Consider the following 17,981-nt stretch of genomic DNA (forward strand, 5'->3'; position numbering starts at 1 on the left):
AAGCGGAGGATTAGCAGAGTAAAGTTGGGTTTCTATCAAAGTTATTAGAATTAAAAAGTTTTGCAGAAGCAGCCCAAGTTTTTAAACATTTGGCTCATATCATTTTACCTTATATAATTTGAAGTTTTGCTATTAGCTTTCCTCTGCCCACAGTTGCTCAGAGGCAGCTCCTACTCTTCTTTTTGCCCTTTTCAGTGACTTCAATTTGACTTTTTTTTTATATATATATCTACCGGAGCAGCGAGCAGTGTGTCACAATAACAAGAGACTATTTGGCCTTGGATCCATCTAAAAAGAATTTAGTGCTATCCCGTCTCATTCAAGTGGGCCGTAGGAGAGATGTTGTCGGGTAGACATTCTCGCACAAAACAGGTAAAAGCTTTCCGCTGTTAACCAATCAACTGTGACCTTTCATGGTCGACATCCTCTCGCTCCCTCAGCACCAAGGACGAAAAAATCCCTTCAAAGTGGTTGAAATAAAAAGCTGCAAACAGTGCATCTTTGTTCGGTTTTTTTTCCCCCCACCCGAAAACACAGATCAGCAGGTGATGAGTTGACATTTCCAAAACGCAGAAGAAGAATGTTAGTTTGTGCATTATCAGCAGGTGTGTGTGTGTGTGTGTGTGTGTGTGTGTTATCAGGACTGTGAACATTCATGGCAATTTTGGACAACTCAAAAGCTGCAGATGTGCACAATGAGGTATTGTCACAAGTAAGACTGCACAGGTTGAATTGTCTACTTTTATCCAGATTGGTTTAACTGTACCAAGAGGACATATTTTCCACCTTTTCAAACAGTCCCCCTGTGGTATAAATGAAACATCTGTGCTGTGCTTTGTTCAAAATATAACATGAATCAAGCACCAGAGGAGGTTTGTGACCCTGTATAAACCAGCTCTCTCAGAACGCTCCGTTTTGGTGCGTGTGTCTCTTTAAATGCAATGACCCCGCCCCCTGAGTTTTCCTGATAAACATCACTCCTCTGTAGCGAGAATAAAAATGGCGGACCTGCGCAAAAGTTTTGTTCTAGTCTGGGGGTGGAGTCCATGGGTGGAGATACCAGGGGAGGGGAGGGGATTTTTTTTTTTTTTTTTACCAGAATCCCACTGTGACATCACAAGGAGAGCACATTTGAAACAGAGCATTTTCCTCTGTGTTGTAAGACTTACGCAGACCACAAACAAAGGACTGGATGGGTTTATTTCACATTGTGTGGGTCTGTAGACACTCAGGTTACCCAAATATATGTTCAAAAACACTGTCAAAGTGTCTTTTTCACAATATGTCCCCTTTAAAAAAAATCAACATATAATGATCAGTATGATGGATGTAAAGTTTTTTCTCACTAAATGTCAGATGCAAGTCTTTAATAATGGAAATCTCAATCGCCTCATGTTGCTTTTAGGCGCATCAAACTTGTAAATGTATTTGCTCAACTCCTTTGTGCCCACCTCCATCAACATTTGAACGAATGCTTATGAGGTTGTGCAAATAATGTGAGGATGAAATGTTGAGGGTTAATCTGAAAATCTTAATATTGGATGTTGGGTTTAAACGACAACCTTTTATTGTGCTGACAAATCTTAAATATCCAGAACTGCAATCAGACATGTGATGTTCTTGAATGGTCATCATATAAGTCAAACTGTTGAGCTCAACCTGTCTTCAGTGTGCGATTCTTGTTTCACTTCAGTCCAGTTGGTCGCAGTAACACACCTCTATGATTGGTGCCTACACACAATAAATGAAGAAGAAGAAATAAACTCTCCTTTCATTCACTTATACTGTCAAAAAACAGAAAATTACAAGTATAGATATTTTTAAGGAAGCGTATTGCGTATATGACTTTTCCAGAACTAACAAGATCATTATCAAATCTAAATAAAACTGGATTCAACGAAACAGTCTGGGAATGTTTGCTCCTTAAGGTGGTCTGAATTTGAGCCTCTGTTGGGATTTTGAGGCACCAGTATCTTGTTAATTCATAAAAAAACAGAACAGATTTTCATTTTCTCACATGACCAGTACACATCGATCTATACATATTTTTAAAACATGTTTTGGGACAACATTGACGAAAGACTATGAAATGTGAACCCTCTCTCTCATTATCTGTCTGTCCATCCGTCCTTCTATCTATCTCTCTATCTATCTATTACTTTATATTTCTGTTAGCAGCCAGTCTCCTCTGATGACTAATGCTTCACTGAAACACACACACACACACACACACACACACACACACAAACCCTGAAGGAGTGTGTGGATGTGTGTTGTTAGGCACCATTAGCACCCTCCATGAGCCCCTGCAGGTTTCAGAGGGCCAGGATGGAGGAAGATGTGTGTGTGTGTGTGTGTGTGTGTGTGTGTGTGTGTGTGTGTGTGTGTGTGTGTATGTGTCAGATAGTGTGTTAAAGCACTTAACACATCAGTCCCACTCCTGATTCCCCGTTGTGCTCCATATTTTTCAGATCTGCTCTCTGAGGCAGTAATCAAACGGGAAAAAAAAGGAAGAACATTTTTTAAGTTTCAACATTTACAAAGGTGCAAATTATTGTCTTTGTAAACGTTACTGACGGGGACGATCGGCTGTCAGAGGACTGCAGCATAACAACTATACACAAAGCGCCTTTAACACCTTCTCCAGCTGCACCTTCTTTAGTTTTCTGATAATTTATCAGGTGAACTGAATCATATTGATTAGACCTGAAAGCCTCTTCTCTATTCAGCATGGCAGGTTCACAGTCCACGCGCTGAGATCCACTTGTGACCGCAGACACACACACTCCTCACACTCGCACATGATGGAAAATAAACTGCCGAGGTTACGCTCGGTGCATGAAGCCAGAAATCAATAATTCTGAAAACATGCCACTTAAGTCTGCATCGGGCTCTGCGTCAAACTCTCCCTCTCGCTCCTTTTTAGAAAAGAGAAGAAGAAGAACAGTCACCCCCCCCCCCCCCCTCCGATGCCAAACACTTCTTAGTCGTCCCCGTTTCCAGAGATAGCGACCGGCGTTGAACAGCATCGAGGAAGAAATCTGAGATGTGACAACGTCGTCTGCTGCTGAATTATTGAACACTACAAAAGGTAGCTAACAGGAACACGCATATATGCACAAACACACACACACACACACACACTTTAGAATGTCATGCAGGGAATCTGACGACTTTTATAAGAGACGGCCAAGCGAACATTTTCTGTCAGTCTTGACTCAAAAGCTCTGATTATTTCTACATAAACAAACTATGCAAAGTAGCAATAAAATACAATTACAGTAGGCTACTGTGAAACTTGTCAATTAATTAACATGATTAGTTTTTAAAAGTTTAAACCCACATACAGTACATGTTTTGGACTGTTTTTAAAGATGGATTTGATTGAAATATAGTTTGTGGTGTCTACATTATCAAAAACACTGCTGTGACTGGCGGCTGAAACGCGTCAGCCTTATTTCTTAAAGGGGACATATTATGAAAAAATCTACTTTTACAGTGTTTTTGAACATTTATTTGGGTAACCTGAGTGTCTACAGACCCACAAAATGTGAAATAAACCCATTCAGTCCTTTGTTTGTGGTCTGCATAAGTGAAACAACACAGCACAACACAGAGAAAAATGCTCTGTTTCAAATTTGCTCTCACTGTGATGTCACAGTGGGATTCTGCGCCACCAGCGCCCCATGGGGCTTAGGACTTTTATGTCGAGCTGTATAAATAAACAGTAAATGATGAAAGTAGCTTATACAGTAAGAGAAGATGGTAAGTGGTGGTAAAAGTTAAATAATGCATCAACATTCAAACCTCAGTTTACATTTGTCCAGATGAACTCTACTTGCCAAATACTGCACCGACTGCTGCGATTCTTCAACGTCGGAGTTAAAAGTGATCCATACTACTCTCCAGATTGACTTTAGGAGGAAGTGAATCGCAAAGCAAAAGCATTAAAAAAAAAAAAAAACTTAGCAAACGTTGTTTCCATTTATTGAAATCCCACCTCCTGCTCTCTGTTTAAAAATGGACTATTATATCCGTCCATAGATCACACAAGACTGACACTGATAAAAACAATGATACTCAGTTTTTCCCCCGTATTCACTCTTGATTTTTTTGCGATCACATGATGATCATTACTCATTATTGATGGACGGGAAACACAGATGGTGAAGCCAGAGGCGGGAGATCGAAGGCTGTGCTCTTGTTGGCTGTGGCGTGATTTATATCCCAGTCTGTATTTATATACAGTGTGTGTGTGTGTTAGTGCGGGTGTGTGTGTGTGTGTGTGTGTGTGTGTGTGTGTGTGTGTGTGTGTGTGTTAGTGCGGGTGTGTGTGTGTTGCCTCCAGACAGACCAGTTTTCTCAGTGAGGAATGAAATGCCCGGGACGTCATCAGTTCCTATATTGATTTTCCTGCTCAAATGTTTAATTGAAGTTGTTGGGGTATACATAATTGAAGTTGGTTCTCTCAATCACACACTCCCTCTCTCTCTCTCTCGCTCTCTCTCTCTCTGTTTCTCTTTTTTCTCAAACATTAAAAAACAGAAAAGCTATACTTCTTCCTCCTCTCCATCCGTTTCCCATTTCTTTTCAAGAGACAAGTGTTAATGGGGCGGCCTGTGGCTGTGTAGTTTTGATGGAGTGGTGGGGTTCAGGCATGTGTGCATGTAATGTGTGTTTGTGTGCGTGTGTACATGTAAGACGTGAGTAGTACATAGAAGAGTGTGTAGGAGGAGATGGCAAAGATAAAGGAGACTGTGAAGTATCTCTAACATACACTCTCAGGCACTTAAAGAAAGGAAAACTATACGTGTGAAATCCAGCTACCTGCGTCACATGTGCATTAAGGAAGCATTACATGGGTGCTCACAGATAAAAATGGTCCACAATAAGATGGACTAATGTACTCTCTGTACTGTACAGCAGCATCCATTTATCCATTTACCGTACACATGGCAAGATGTTTCAGTTTTGAATGAAAGACATTTCAAGCAGCATGCATGGAATTAAAAGCATGGAAGTAAATGGTTGTACTGGACCTCGCTTATATTAGCATATCCCTCCTTTTCATAAAGTTCCATCAAAGCTTCGAGTGGAGAGGCTTCTAAGTGTTTGACTCAGCAGACCGTGCAAACCTTACTCGTGCACATTTTAAATCAGCATTTCTTGCGCCCTGTCCGTTTGGAAAAATCTCCAACATTTCCATATAACCAAGATTTTTTTCTGCTGTGAAGCAAAGGGGAAGGGGGAGACGTGTCTGTGTAGGAGCATAGAACTACATCAAAAAGAATGAACACTGAAGCCCGATACTACCATCTCTCTGCTTTGGCAGATCGTCAACACATTCTAATCCTTCACGTCCTATTATGGCACACGTCTACATGCCAACCTCGCATAGTGATAAGAAGGCGACTAGAGCTATCTGTGGACCTGGTGGGACTTTGTGCTAAAAACATTTCACATGTCTAAATAAAGTTACATTGCCTCACACTCTTAACGGGGTACAAGCAAAAAAAATCATGTAAAAACAAAAATAAACATGGCTGTAGTTGTAGAATTCAACTCAGGAATAAATGGATGCTTCTAAATGTGTTTTATTGTGCATGAAAAATATTCAGAAGCATGACGTGTTTTCTAAAATAAGAGAAATTAAAGGACTTTTTTAGAAAATATAATATAAGCCTTGTTTCTTAGAGATCAGACAACCAGGAGCCCAACTTCGTCCTCCTTCTCTGTTGGAGATCTTCATCGCTCTCAGATTTTCTTCTTTGAGATAATCTTCGTCCTCATCTCTACAGATCATCTCTGCTCTCCGTTAGGCTTTGATCTGTTTCCTTTCCTACCTGTACCATCCGTCTTCTATTTCCTCTCTCCCTCATATTTTCAAGAGGATCTGCTTTGGCATTTTCCTTCTACTTTTGAATGACCTTCCTCATCTCTCCTCAGATATCCTCTTCTCCTCTTCCTTCCTTTTGTAGCCTCCTGGTAAACATCCTCCAAGACCAGAGAAAGTGTACTGTAGTTTACTCTGGGCATATGTCTTAATAATTTACAGTTCATTAATTTCACTATAATGGCTAAACAGCCAAGCAGGGGGAATACTTTAAAAGTGTGTAATAGACATTTTCTAGGAACATCCAAATATAAGAACAAGAATTTATGAAAGGACAATCAATCAATCAATCAATTTTTATTTGTATAGTGTCAACTCATAATAAGTGTTATCTCGAGACACTTTACAAAAAGCAGGTAAAAGACCTTACTCATTGTTATGTTACAAAAAGAAGGTAAAAGACCTTACTCATTGTTATATTACAAAAAGAAGGTAAAAGACCTTACTCATTGTTATGTTACAAAAAGCAGGTAAAAGACCTTACTCATTGTTATGTTACAAAAAGAAGGTAAAAGACCTTACTCATTGTTATATTACAAAAAGAAGGTAAAAGACCTTACTCATTGTTATGTTACAAAAAGCAGGTAAAATACCTTACTTATTGTTATATTACAAAAGCAGGTAAAAGACTTTACTTATTGTTATGTTACAAAAAGCAGGTAAAATACCTTACTCATTGTCTTTTAACATTACAAAAGAGCAGGTAAAAGACCTTACTCATTGTTATGTTACAAAAGAGCAGGTAAAAAGACCTTACTCATTGTTATGTTACAAAAAGCAGGTAAAAGACCTTACTCATTGTTATGTTACAAAAGAGCAGGTAAAAAGACCTTACTCATTGTTATGTTACAAAAAGCAGGTAAAAGACCTTACTCATTGTTATGTTACAAAAAGCAGGTAAAAGACCTTACTCATTGTTATGTTACTAAAAAGCAGGTAAAAGACCTTACTCATTGTTATGTTACAAAAAGCAGGTAAAAGACCTTACTTATTGTTATGTTACAAAAAGCAGGTAAAAGACCTTACTTATTGCTATGTTACAAAGACCCAGCCTATCCATCATGAGCACTTTAGCAAAGCAGCAAAAGTTACAGTGGTAAGAAAAAACTGCCTTATTAAAAAGCAGAAACAAAGTGTAACAAAGACTTTTCCCACCAAAATACAACCAATAGGTTAATTCTGTAAAAGTTTACCAATGCCCATCTTTAGCTAATAAATGTGCAAGAACTTCTTGTGGCAGATGTTATCATGGCGGGTTAAAGGCAGATATCAGTTTATTTGTATTGTCATGGGAGCACTGCTTGGGTGAAACAAAGGTGTCATTTATCCCACCTATTGCAACCACAATAGAAAACGTTAGAAAACATCACACACACACTAAATTAGCACCTTACTCTTCTGCCCTCTGCAGAGCGCTGAGGTGCCGTTATTCCTGCAGCCATAACTGTTCTTAACAGCAGGAATCTTTGAATCTGCCATGTGTGTTTCTGTGTGTAGTGTAATGCATAATGTACATTTTTTACAAGTTTTTAATATGTGTTGATTGTTGTCTAAGTTATACAGTGCTGTGAAGAAGAATTTTCTTTCGGACAATAAAACAAAAGTCTTTCTCTGACCCACTTTTTGTCTCGCTTTAAGCTAGCTTGAGTGCTACCTGCCAGTTAACCAAATTATTACCTCAAGACAACAAATTCAGTTTATCCCATAGAAACATTTGTAATGCTGACTCTTATCTCATTACTGCCTACAATCATTTCTCTATTGCAGAGAAGTTCATACTCGGACAGTGAAGGTTACAAGAAGCGGAGGCTGCTACACAGCTAATGAGCTAAGTTAGCTTCCTTGGGTTGGGTTGTATTTTCTCTCTGTCAGCACTGCCAAGGAAGTGTGCTGTCAATATCCACACTTCAGAATAAGAATCCCGTTATTTAATTTTAATTAATTTAAGTTTAATTTTGCAGCCAGGGCAAGCTAGCAAACTATTAGCTAGCACACGACCCCTACAGACTTTAGAGGGGTATTGTTCTTCCCCTTTAACTCAGAAAAGGGAACATATTTTAATAAAATAAATGTATTACTACTCCACTCACACGGCTATGTAGTAGTTCTTTTGATTGTGTTTTCTTTTGTTGTTTTTTTCTGCAAAGAAGGCAAAATCACAACATTAGCCTAAAAATATTTAGCTGTAGCCATTTACAACAACATTTCAACACAATTATTTTGTCTACCCACTCTTTCATCAGCCATGTTTTTTTTCTAATTTCTATCATCTTGCAATTTGAAAAGCTTGTATTAATCATTGGATTGGATGGCATTGAAACCCCATTGGGAATAAATGAGAGCTCAACAACTTCATTACTCTGTCTCTGTTCTGGCCTCCTGCTGGACTGATTCATTACAGAGACAAATAACTGCAAAAGTGATTACAAGTTGGGATATACAGCTGTTGCCATGGTTTTTATTTATTTAGCTCTTAACAAGGAACAAAAGAAAAAAGATAGGTATCCAAAGAGTCATTGGAGATCACAGTGATGCTTTATTTCTCTTCATGTTATTGGAGACCTCTCCACTAAAAGCTTCAGATAATTCCCCCTAATACTAGCTTTTTATTCAATGCTGGAAAATCACCTGTGATGCATCCACTGTTGTGACCCCAGCCACAATCATTCTGTCTTTCAAAACCTGTTTTTTAAGACTTGGTTTCTTTTCTCAATTTTATCAAAAGTAGTTCAGCTTTTGTGAATAGTGAACATGTTACAGTGTTTTTCTCAATGCGGTTTCATAAGCGTTTCAGTCCTGACCTGTTTATTAATGGGTTATAATGTAAAAGAGCCACATCCTAAATGACTCTAGAGAACATACACAAACACCATGTCATCGTTATAGGCAATGCCTTACTCGTTTTACAATCTCTCACAGATTTCACTGCACCAAACAAGATGTTTCACCTCTGTGTCAAAACATGTCAAAGTGAAAAAGCAAGCAGCATCCTCCAGTGTTGAAAATGAAGCCAATGCGGAAGTGCAAAATCCTGCAGTTCTTGGAGTGTCCACTTGAGGCTGGCTCCAGGAGTCCCAGAAGTCACATACACACCCCCATTCAAAAAAAGCTAGTTTTTACATAATGAATAAGATGTTTACAGCCTGGTACAAAAACTGATATTGTTCTAATAAGTTATTGTCCTCATGGGCACACACTGTACGGGGGGTGATTATTTTTTTATAAATCTGTTTTGATTTCATGAAAGAGGACTAACTTTAATGACAGAAACTAATTTGAAGTGTAATTTAATGTTACAATTGCACCCATCTGTTAACATGGAGGAGGCAGAGCTTATGACCTATACTTTATCCAGTCACTAGGGGGAGCTGCGGAAATTTTGGCTTCACTTATGAGCTGTCATGTTGTTCAACTTTCTATACACTTTCAGGTTCAAACCCGCCCTTGAAATTTATGGACACCACACTCTTCGTCTGCTACTCCAACAATTTTTTTTTTATATATCATTGGCAACCTTTGCAAACATCTGTTACAAACGCCAAAAAGCAGTGAATTAATGTGCCTTTGATAATTACTCGACCATCACGGCAACACCCTTAGGCGAGCAGTAGATCAATAATTGAGTTGGCATAATTGAATGAGGAATGAATCTTCATTGTTTTGTCTCTTTCTTCAGGCCAAAGTGTGTGCTCAGGACCGGATTAATTGCTCCAAGTGTTAATTTGCTGCCCGCCTCCTGAAAGCCACGTGTCTCCATTGATTAAAGTTAGCCTCTGTTCTGTTGCTGCTCTGTGTTCGTTTTACGGGGTAATTGATGAGGCTGGTTGTCTTGTCCTTTGTCCTCCGCTCCCTCTCATCCCTCCTCTATTTTTTTTTCCTCTTTCCTTCCCTCCTAAACACTCCTGTTTGCCAGTGGCCCAGCTCCTAAATCATGCTGTTTGCAAGCTGTCTCCTCAGGCGAGAGAGTGTGTGTGGATGTGTGAGAGAGTGTGTGTGGATGTGTGAGAGAGTGTGTGTGTGTTTGTGTGTACGGCCGCTGCACACACAGCTCTGAGTACCCATTTCGCACGCTAACGTTACTACCCGCCAGTGTTTGGTTTGGTTTATTAATCCTGACTGTTATATAGGTCAATATAACAGGTTACAAATAGGGATATAATAAGGTGCTGGTTTTCCCTGCAGAACTCGAGCAGCGTTACTCTGTTTTTTCATTTGTCTTGATGTGTCATATAATCTCATGCAGAGTGGGGTTTCACGGGCGTGCTCAGAAGGGTGTGAGGCGACATCAGCTTGTGCTACTTCTGTAACACAAGTTGTAACCATTTTCAAATATGGACACCCAGCAGTAATACTGACACTGATCATTTAGACAACCATGAACTGGAAAGGAACCAGTCTTAGGGGCTATTTTTTTTTTGTATACGATTTTCATTTTAAACTTTGTCACACCCCAGCTTTGAGACCTTGTCAATACAATTTCTGGGTTTGAGAGATTTGCGTGAGGGGGGAAAGAAAGGTGCAGCATTGACGGTAATGTGGGCGATGTCCTGGACCGTTGTGGTGAAGAGGGAGCTGAGATTGAAAGCAAAGCTTACAATTAAGCGGTTGATCTTCGTTCAACCCTCACCTTTTGTCATGAGCTATTGTAGTGACCATAATAATAAAATCGCAGATACAAGCGGCTGATATGAGTTTTCCTCCGGAGCTTGGCTCGGCTCAGCCTTAGAGATATGTTGAGGAGCTCAGACATCTGAGGGAAGCTCAGAGTTGAGTTGGTTCATGCATGTAGGATGCCTTCTGGACGCTTCCCTTTGGAGACTTTCTTGGCACCAAAAATCTTAGAGGAAACCCACAGGGAAGACCCAGCGCACTCTGGAGGGATTAAATATCTCATCCGGGCTGGGAACGCCTCGGAAGGAACGCCTCGGAATTCGCCAGGAGCAGCTGGAAAATGTTGCTCTGAAGAGGGAAGTCTGGACTGACTTACTTTGCCTGTTTCCACCGCGACCCAACAGTGGATAAGCGGGAGAAAATGGATGGATAAATGGAAAAGACAAATGACAAGATTTTTTGGGTGGGTTGGGTTAACTTTGGTTGCAAGTGGGCTTACTTTGGAGAGCTTTATGTTCCACCTTTTAGTAATAAACAAAACAATAGAGATGAATAAAGAAAAACTTCTGGATCTTGTGCTTGAAATTAGTGCTGAAATGTTAGCTTTCAGACAGAGGTCAATTTCCAGTGTCTTGAATTATTTCAGGTTTTTTTACAAGTTACCGAAGAGGTCTGAGATCTCACAAGTCAAAGTAGGGACAAAATGAAACAATTTTGATTTACAGTTATAAAAGTTTTCACAATCTGAGATCTCCCCTGACAGCTCCAAAGAGGCCTACACACATATTTGATCAAACTACCCTCAACAGATTAATCATACAACAAAAACTGTTGATCTCTTGTTTTACACTTACATCACATCACTCCTCTGATGCAACCACAAAAACCGAGTTACCATCCTCTCTGATATGAACAAACAGGATTCTGCTCTCTTGTCTTGTGCGTGAGAGAGAGGGACCAGGATTAAAGCAAGACAAACAAGCTACACTTTCTTTTTTTTTTTTGCATCAAAAAGAATGATACATCAGACTAGGGTGGAGGTTCATGTAAGATGTACCTCTGATCTCATCTTTTAAGTAATGGGTCACAAAAGGAACAACAAAGCATGTGCAGTCGTTTCCTGTTCACATTAGAGTGCAAACATACGCTTTTGGACGACAAAGAAAAACATCAACCAGGTCAGGAACAAAATGTCTCTTGGAGTAAGGCAACAAATCTGCATTTTGTCGAGTGCAGAACATGTGCAGGTATTATTAGAATTTGCAGTAATAATTTAAACAGTTCATAGAATAAATCCAATTTTTTTTTACATTTGCCCCAACCCTAACAAAAACGATTGGAAAACAGAAAAAGGACTAATTTTTTACATATTGTTTGCCATGAAGGAACTACACATCTCACAATCCATTGCAAGTATGGTAGTGTTTATATTGTTAATAATGATCTTGTAATATGTTGTAGTTTTTTTGTATATAGTGTGCTGACCCTCTGTGAGCAGAAATAGAAATAGCAGACTGTCAAAGTTTGCCGCGGCGGTGGTATTTGGCATGGTCCATGGCAACCAGAGATGTCTCTTTGGCACTCCAGGATTATGGTTGGTGTAGTTCAATCCCCCAAGACCGTGAAAAAAACCTTGCTGTTAAAATTAGTGTTTTAATACATGATCTAAAGGTTATTGCTTGATTTTTGGAGCGAGCTTCAATTGGACACTCAAGGTTTTCTACACTTCTTCATTGGCTTCAATTTTCAACACCTGAGGTCTCCGCTTGGGAGAGTCACAAAGCTCGAAGTTCTGAGCCAAGAAGTAAAGATCAAGGACTGAAATCTTGAGCCAAGACTTACAAGTGAAGCCTCCAGAGAAGTCTTTCATTAACTGACACAGGACACTATTGGATATCAAAAACAGACGTTGCATCATGTGACACGACTGAAAAAAACGATGTCTCGTGTCTCTTAAAGCAAATTCCCAATGTCCTCTCTCCATTTCCTTGCACCTCTCCTTACATGGGAGGGACTATGAAGCAAGGAAAGGACACAAGGGAAGCACAGACATAATATAAGACACTTATAGGACGTATAGCTATAGAGTGAATATCATGACAGAAGAGGAGCCAATGAAGTTTTGGCCAATAAAATGAGGATGAGAAAGTAGGATTACAAGAGGAAGAAGAAGAGAATCTGAGGGATTAGAGCAGAGGCTGGATGGCAAAGAAGGGAGAACTCTACAGAGCAAGGAGTCACGTACAGCGCATTAGTCACACTTCCACTGAGCCATGGCGACACACACTTAGTGCTGTGACTTACGCTGTGTTAGGGCAACAGACAGTCACCTCAGGGAGAAAACATACTGCAGTAAAAAAAAAGAAAAAAGGTGGAGAGAGCGAGATGCTCTCCCTGTAACTCCCGATGTGAAATGGATGAATTCAACAATCCGTACGTCTTGTTTTATGAACAATATTTGATGCACACACGTCAGCTCGGGCAGGCTGTCTGCAGTATGTGTTTTATATTTATTTATGAGCTCTGCCGGAGACAAATTTCCATCGCCTTGTGATGGGAAAACAAAGAGCCTGAATCTGAACTTTTATGGTGTTTGTTGTTCAAAAATAAAGAAGCACACAGAGCCAGATATTAAATATTTTAAGCTGCGTCTCAGTGCAGAAAAAAAAAACGTTCACAAGAGGATATGATATGTTTTGTAAATTCCATTTCTTGATTCCTCTCTCAGCAGGGCGACTGTTTTTAAAATAAAGTTTGTATGCATGACAACAAACAAGTTGTCATAAGTTTGAATCTATTGAAGTACAACTTTTTGAATACTGCTGTTTGGTCTGTGGCCTTATGGATTCTAAATATGTCGCACTAGGTATCTGTTTCTGGGTTCTCTTTAAAGCAAAAGTTGTGTTGGAGTCTGATGCATCGTATACAGACTGAGAGAAGTTTCACTAGAAAGTGGTTTATATAGTTTCATGGGTCAGACCAGACTTTAAATATTAATGGACGTAGTTTTCATTTTTTCATTTTACCTTTATTTATTCTCGAGAAATCATTGAGGGCAAGCCCTCATTTATAATGACGTTTAGAGTACAATTAAAACGAATAAGAGACAAAAAAGACGAAAAACAACAAAGACAAAATACATAGATTATAAGACCAGAAGAATAAGCAGTAAGCAGGTAACTACAGTTAATAACATTTACACTCATGAGTACAGTGAGCTGTGATCAAGTTTTTAAATTGACCCATGGTAACCGTTGTATTGAGTTTGAATGTGTTTTGTATTGTGTTCCAGGTGTGTGCAGCACAAAAGGTGAAGGATGTTTTCCCAAAGTTCGTTTTTTTCATGTGGAACCGTTAACATCAGCCAATCACTTGATCGAGTCTGATACTGATTATCAGCCCAGATTAATGAAGAAGTGATGTATGCTGGTAGATTACCCGCAAGTGATTTATAAATAAATAGCAGCCAATGCCGTTCACGTCTAACTGTTAGTGAAGGCCAACCAACTTTATCGTACAGGATGCAATGATGAGTGGAATATTTGTCACCAGTGATAAATCTGAGGGTGGAGTAATAAACTGTGTCTAATGATTTTAGGGTGGAGGCAGAAGCATGTCTATAAATGACATCCCCGTAGTCCAGAACAGATAGGAAGATGGCTTCAATTATTCGCTTTCTACTCACTAAGGGGAAGTTCACTTTGTTTCTGTACAAGTTCCCAATTTTCTGTCGTAGTTTAGTTAAATTTGAATGAAAGGGATTGATCCAACCAGATGCCAAGATATTTATAATGAGGTACTCTTTCAATATTGTGACCTTCCAGAGTTGTTATATGCAAGTCATTGTCTGTGGTATTTCTTGCTCATGTAAAGAGCATGTATTTAGTTTTCTCTGCATTCAGTAATAATTATAAATCAAGGAGTTGCTTTTGTAATTTGTGAAGTGCTTCTTGTAAAGTTTCCATTGCTAAGTGTGCAGTCTCAGCAAAACAATACAAAACTGTGTCGTCAGCGTAGAGATGGGCCTTACAATTTGTAAATACAGAAGCAATATTATTAATATAGATCGTGAACAGCACAGGACCCAATACAGAACCTTGTGGAACCCCTTTTGATAGTGGTAAGTATTCAGAGCGATCAGATTGTACAGTCACACATTGCAATCTATTAGACAGATAATTCTGGAACCATTTAAATGAGGAGTTGTCAAAACCAACATCATGTAGCCTCTGCAGGAGTATGGTGTGATCAACAGTGTCAAACGCTTTAGTTAAATCAACAAAGAGGGCAGCACAGTATTTCCCTTGATCAACAGCAGATATAATATTATTTATGACAAAGGTAATTGCTGATGTGGTGCTGTGTTTTTTTCTGAACCCAGACTGGTGAGGACTTAATACAGAATTTCTTGAAAGGAATGATTTTAGTTGATTATTGACTAATGTCTTCAGGATTTTAGAGAGGCTGGACAGTTTGAAGATCGGCCGGTAGTTGTTGAGTTTGTTTTTGTCGCCGCCCTTATGCAGAGGGACGATGTGTGCTGACTTCCAAACCTGAGGGACAACTCCAGTGGTGATTGAAAGATTAAAAATATAGGAAATTTGTTCCTTGATTAGAGGGGCACAGAGTTTTAAAAAGTACGGCTCTAGATTATCTTCTCCCCTTGCTTTCCTAATATCTACAGAGTGCAGAGCCTCCATTACAGCAGAGGAAGTGAAGGCCTGTATAGTAAATTTAGGGGAATGGTTCTGGGAAGTAGGAATATGAGCCAGCGGCCGGATATTAACAGTGTTTCCAGAGTACAATGTTTCAAACTGACTCCCAGAAGCAGCAAAATGGAGGTTAAAGGCACGGCAAATATCTGAAGTTTTATTTGTTTGGCCTTCATTTAAAGTAACATAAGAAGGGAGAGATGGGGAGAATTTATTTTTGTTTATATTCACTGCTTTCCAGAATTTTGATGGGTTTGAAGAGCAACTAGAAATCAACTCCTGGTGATAAGAGGTTTTAGCTTTTCTCAGTGAATATGTGCATTTATTTCTGAGTTGTCTGAATAAAAGCCAATGGGCTGCTGTGCCTGCCTTTCTTGCTAATGCCCAGGCTTTGTCCCTTTCCTTTAAAAGTAATGATAATTCAGTGGAGAATTGCTTGATCTATCTTTAACCCTTAACTTTTTAAAAGGTGCATGCTTGTCAATAATTTCAAGAAATGTATTTGTAAAATATTCAAGTGCATGATCCACATCTGGTATTTCAGATGTTTGACATATATTACTGTTCACAATGTCATTAAAAAACACCTGTTCATTCAAAATTCTAAAATTTCTCTTGAGTACAATCCTGGGCTTAGATTTTGCTAGTGTAGCACTCCTTATACATGCCAGAGGACAATGGTCACTGATGTCTAGGGAGAAGACCCCAGAGGCTGTCATTTTGTCCCTTCTATTGGTAAAAATTAGATCAATCAATGTTGATTTTGAGGGATCTTTCAAATTAGGTCTAGTTGGTTCAGTTATGATCTGTGATAGATTTAGATTGTCACACATCTCCTTTAAGCTCAGTGAATCATTTGACAACCAATTTAAATTAAAATCACCCAAAACCAGGATTTCTGAAGTACTGAACTGAGAAAACATTTCTGTTAATTGATTAATAGCACTGGGATTAGCTGATGGTGGTCTATATACACCTAGCACAGTCAATGATCTGTTACAAGAGATTTGAATTTGTAGAGCAATACATTCAAACGAGTGAGGTATAGAGACAGTATTTAAAACAATAGCAGATATAAAGTCCTTTACATATATAGCCACGCCACCTCCTCGTCCTTCTCTGTCTTTTCTGTACAAGTTGTAATTATTTATTGCAACTTCCGAATCATGGATACTCTTTTTAAGCCAAGTTTCTGTCAGCACAAGGATATCTGGGTCAGTTTGTGATACAAGAGTTTTCAGATGATCTAATTTAAACTGAGCACAAAGACTTCTAATATTTAAATGCATAAAACCTAAGCCATTTCTTGACTTAAAAGTCTGTGGGTTAAATAAAACTTGCTCAGAGTCACAGGAGGGCCCACTAGCAGATGGCAATGTTTTTGGTTTAATTAGAACTAAGTTATCCTGGTTACAAAAACTTGTGCTGGGGAGGAACTGGCAGTGCTTACGGACACTGGTGATGAGTACAGGGATGCTAAATACTGGAGAGCAGAGCGTGTTGATAATAGGGCTCACCTGAGAATCTAGATCCTGCCTAATTTCAGTGGAAAGAAGTGGCTTCATACACCAGTAGATGGAGCTAGGGAGCCATCTGGACGATGCCAGTGGTAAGGAGAGAGAGTTCCGGTCACTAGTGTCCAGGTGTGCAGAAGGGTTAATTCGTCATGTGCATCTCGTGGAGGTGATGGCTTAGAAAATGTTTGAGGCTAGCGCGTGGTTGCCTTGAGGATTTGGGTGGATGCCATCTCTATTAAAAAAAGGATGCACGCTCCCAGAACATATTGAAGTTATCAATAAAAACAAGGTTGTTTGAGGAGCACACAGATTGTAGCCAGGTGTTGAGGCTAAGCAACCTGCTGAAGCGGCCTACACCTCGATGGAATGAGGGGATCGGTCCTGAGATAAAAACTGATTTTTTGCAGTCCTTCAGTACATTAAAAAGATGATTAAAATCGCGCTTCAGTATCTCGGACTGTTGATTGGCGGTGTCGTTTGTGCCGACGTGGATGATAACATTTCTTGCATGAGGATGTTTACTCACGAGAGCCGGGATTCGTTGAGCCAGATCCATAACCTTGGCACCGGGGAAGCAGGACGTCATGGCCGTTTTGGATTTAATCCTTCTGATTATGGAATCACCGATAATCAAAGAGGCCGGAGCGGTGGACCAGGAGTTTGGAGCCGCAGCATGATCACGGCGAGCAGTGACATGTTTCCAGCTGGGCCATGGGGATACGGCGCGTCGGTCAGAGCGGGTCGGCTTTGGTTCGGGGACCCGAACCGGAGAGTTCACCATGGGGCGAGGGGTGAATTGCATGCACCCCGGTTGCGAGGGTGCTCTGAGTCTGGAGCAACGGTCAGCAGGGGAGGAGGATCGCCTTGTCAAGGACGTGGGAAGTGGAGGCGAGGCCTTTTCCAGAGATGACCGGGGCGCACAGCGGCCGGCTAGCGGGGAAAAATCCTTGTCGTCCAGGATGGCAAATTTGTTCGAGAGCCGGATAGCTGACAGTGGAGTAGGGCGGACTGGGGGGTTCCCACCATGTTTACTTTTCCGGGCAACCTCCCATGGCTCTTTCTGGCTTGGAGTGGAGCTTACAGGGACTTTGGGTTTAGCTCCGCGTTGGACCCGGTGGTCAACAGACTGTGCGGCGGCTATGTCCAGGCATGGAACAGTGGAGTCCAGTTGTCTGGCCGTCGGAGAGGTGATAGTGGGACCAATTGCGACCAAGGAGTCCAAAATCCGCTCTTCATCCTTGAGCTGAT

General features: G+C 40.1%; 1 protein-coding gene and 1 long non-coding RNA gene across 2 annotated transcripts in view; one reads left to right on the top strand and one right to left on the bottom strand.

The window, feature by feature from the left end:
- LOC132984747 (exostosin-1) overlaps positions 1 to 17,981 on the bottom strand; it is a 191,348-nt gene that overhangs the window by 62,869 nt on the left and 110,498 nt on the right. The window lies entirely within an intron of this gene.
- LOC132984754 (uncharacterized) overlaps positions 6,170 to 17,981 on the top strand; it is a 296,934-nt gene continuing 285,122 nt past the window's right edge. The window contains exons 1-2 of the long non-coding RNA XR_009675006.1: positions 6,170 to 6,249; positions 6,553 to 6,713. This is a non-coding gene — a long non-coding RNA (uncharacterized LOC132984754). The remainder of the gene's footprint in view (positions 6,250 to 6,552; positions 6,714 to 17,981) is intronic.

This window comes from Labrus mixtus, chromosome 12 (assembly GCF_963584025.1).
Source record: "Labrus mixtus chromosome 12, fLabMix1.1, whole genome shotgun sequence".
NCBI lineage: Eukaryota > Metazoa > Chordata > Actinopteri > Labriformes > Labridae > Labrus > Labrus mixtus.